Source organism: Trichechus manatus, unplaced genomic scaffold (assembly GCF_000243295.1).
Source record: "Trichechus manatus latirostris isolate Lorelei unplaced genomic scaffold, TriManLat1.0 scaffold00037, whole genome shotgun sequence".
In the NCBI taxonomy this organism is placed as follows: domain Eukaryota; kingdom Metazoa; phylum Chordata; class Mammalia; order Sirenia; family Trichechidae; genus Trichechus; species Trichechus manatus.
Window position 1 is genome coordinate 13,473,336 of NW_004443973.1, and position 3,686 is coordinate 13,477,021.

The 3,686-nt window shown below is 38.8% G+C and overlaps 1 protein-coding gene across 1 annotated transcript in view; it reads right to left on the bottom strand.

Moving 5' to 3' along the window:
* ERICH2 (glutamate rich 2) overlaps positions 1–3,686 on the bottom strand; it is a 63,298-nt gene that overhangs the window by 22,344 nt on the left and 37,268 nt on the right. The gene's annotated exons all lie outside the window — the stretch shown is intronic.

Consider the following 3,686-nt stretch of genomic DNA (forward strand, 5'->3'; position numbering starts at 1 on the left):
TTTTTTTTTTTTTTTGGTTTAATCTACCTCCAGAAATAATATTTCCTAAGTTGATCTTACAGGAAGGTAAATACTGTACTAAATAAAGAGCTTGGAGATAAGAGTAAGACTGGAGAGGTTGAAAAGTAATTCTTAAGCAAGTCAGCCAATCTTTGGATACATGAGAATAAAGTTATTTCTCTCTCTCTCTCTCTACACATACGCACACACACATTAAGAAGAGATAAATGTGAAGTATTTTGGATATAACCAGAAGCTATATAAAATTTTAAATGATTTTTTTAAATGTCAATCCATAGTACTTATGATCAAACATAGATGACTGCAAAATAAAGAACAAGCACTACTGACTTCTCATTCAGTGCCCAGCACTACGCAGATTCCCAGGAACACAAAAATGAACAGACAGTCCTTGACCTCAGGGTACTCACTGACACTCTAACTGTGCAATCAGAAACACAAAGGATAATTATAAAACAGCATTGAAGTCAGTGATAGAGATGTGCACTAGGTAAATGGGAGAACAAAGGAGGACCTCATCCCAGTCTGGGGAGTGGTCAGGAACTGTCCAGTGTGAGTGGACCAGAGTTTCTCCAAGGAGCGTGGTCAGCATGAGCCAATGCAGAAACAAATGTGTGTGTGGCACTCCAAGCACTTTGGTGTTGCTTACGGGTCAAGGCTGGGGCTGAAATAGTGGCAGATATAACTGGACGGGCAGATAGGGGCTAGCCAGATAATGGAGAGTCTTGTGAATCAGAAGCCATGGAGTTAGGACTTTATCTTAAGAATAAGTGAGATACTAATAAAAGATTTTAAGCAGGGAAACATGTGTGGTCAAATTCTCCAGTTCTGAAAGAAACCTTGAATAGCAGAGTTGAAAGTATTTTTGAGGGGGGACAAAAATGGGGAGCAAGGAGAAAGGTTAGAGGTCTCTCTATTTTTTATTTTATTGTACTTTAGATGAAGGTTTACGAAGCAAACTAGCTTCTCATTAAACAATTAATACACATATTATTTTGTGACACTGGTTGCCAACCCCACGACATATCAACACTCTCCCCTTCTTGACCTTGGGTTCCCCATTACCAGCTTTCCTGTCCCCTCCTGCCTTCTGTCCTTGCCCCTGGGCTGGTGTGCCCACTTAGTCTCATTTTGTTTTATGGGCTTGTCTAACCTTTGGTTGAAGGGTGAACCTCAGGAGTGACCTCATTACTGATCTAAAAGGATATCCAGGGGCCAGGTTAGAGGTCTCTCTAAAAAGTCCAGATGAGAGATGATTACTGTGGTAAATGATAGAGGGAAGTGGTAATAGGGATGCAGAGAAGGATATGGATTACAGAAATATTTAAGAGGCAAAATCTCCATGACACAATCTTCTGGAATATTTCCCAGACTTTAGTACACACTATCTTTATCCATTTTGCCATATCTGAGTATATCTATACTACTTACTATTTCTCTTTGAACCCAGTTACTTTTTAAACTTACACAATTTTGCCAGATCATAAATATCATCATTCATGAAATTGTTGGATGTATTAATAATCATCATCATAATAAATTTACTATTCATCATTCTTCTGAACACTTTACATAATATTAACTAATCTAATTCTCTCAAAATCCCAATGAGGTAGGACTATTTTTATCCCCATTTATAGATGAGGAAATTGAAGGACATAGAGTTAATAACTTGCCCTACTTGACAGCTAGTAAGTGGTCGATCTGGAAGTCAGTTTGGCTCCAGAGTCCATAATCTTCACCATATCTGATTACTTCTTTTCTAACATACATTAAAATAAATACACTACTACTAATTTCTTTTTCAAAAAAATTTACCATTTGCCTCCTAAAATCATCTCTTTGGGAAACACTGATCTGTTGGGTAAGCTTCCTGACTCCTTTGGCTTTATAGAGGTCCTTCACAGTTTCAATCTGAACTTATGTTACACCTACCCCTTTCTTGTAGAATTTTGAGTGCCTAGAAAGTCTTGTGAGATGCCCTCTTTGATGGCAGTGTGGCCACAAGCTACTCTAAATAATGTAGAAGACCTTGTGTGAGGAAGAAGAAAATGAGAAAATCTCAGAGAGCTAGAGAGATGACAACGTTAAGAAAACAGTCAAAAAAAAAAAAAAAAAAAAATCAGACAAACTCCTGACTCTAAAACAAAGTGCTACCCTGAAAAGGGATACCAAGTACTTCCAAGAGTAGGATGGCTGAGCTGTTCAGGCCATCTACCTGCTTCTGTTTCAGCCATCTACCTGCTTCTGTTTCATTTACAGTCTCCACCAGCTCACAACCACCCTGATCGCCCAATGTGTAGCCAGCCTGTTAACTGACTTATCATACTGATGTCATCAGGGGAAGGTCATAAAAGAGTTGGGGAGTTCAGCTGATGCCACGAGAACCTCATTCATTTCACAAATATAAAGTAGTCCTCTCCTCAGGAGTCTTTTACTTGCATTATAGGATCAATCACAACCTGCAATCATCTTGCTTACTGGTACTTATTTTTTATTATTTATTGTCATCGATTGAATTGTGTCCCCCCAAAATATGTGCTATAAACCCTAACCCCTGTAGTGGTTATAATCCTATTTGGGAATGAGTTTTCTTTGTTATTTTAATGAGACAGTATTAGTATTAAAAAAAAAAAAAAAACCCAAACCTTATGCCTCAAGTCGATTCCGACTCATAGTGACCCTGTAGGACAGCACAGAACTAGGGTTTCCAAGAAGCAGCTGGTGGATTCAAACTGCCAACCTTTTGGTTAGCAGCCAAACACTTAAACCACCGTGCCACCAGGGTTCCAGTATTAGTATAGGTGCATGTTAAATCAATCTCTTTTGAGATATAAAAGAGATTAAACAAGCAAGCTAGCAAATAGAGATGGGGGGAGACAGATGCCAAGCCACATGAAGACTGCTCAGGAGCAGAAGCTCAAAAGAGACAAGGATCTTCCTCCAGAGCTGACAGAGAAAGTCTTCTTCTAGAGGCGGCACCCTGAATTAGGTCTTCTAGCCAACTCTGAGAAAATAAATTTGTTTGTTAAAGCCACCCACCTGTGCTATTTCTGTTATAGCAGCACTAGATAACTAAGAGAGAATTTGGTACCAAGAAATGAGGGCACTGCTCTAACAAATACCTAAAATGTGGAAGTGGTTTTGGAATTGGGTGGAGGCTAGAAGAGTTTTAAGGTGCCTAATAATAAAAACCTACATTGCCTTGAAGAGACTGTTGATAGAATTATGGACGTCAAAGGCAATTCTGGTGAGGACTCAAAAGGAAGTGAGGAGAGCCATAGAAAGTTTCTATCATCTTAGTGAATACACGGTGCCACCAACAGAATGTGCTAGACATGTAGACATTCAATGTGCTTCTGGCGAGGATTTAAAAGGAAATGATGAACACAGAGGAAGGGTGATGCTTCTTATGCCATGGCAAAGAATTTATCTGAATTATGTTCAAATATCTGGTGGAAGGAAGAACTTGTAAGTGATGAACTTGGATATCTGGCTGAGGAGATTTCTAAGCAAGATCTTAAAGGGGCTGCGTGGTTTCTCCTTGCCACTTATAGTAAAATGTGAGAGGAAAGAGATGGACTTAAAAATGAACTGTGTAAAATGAAATAAAACTTAAAAAGATCTGGAAAATTCTGTTGTACAAACTAAAGACATGTGTTCTA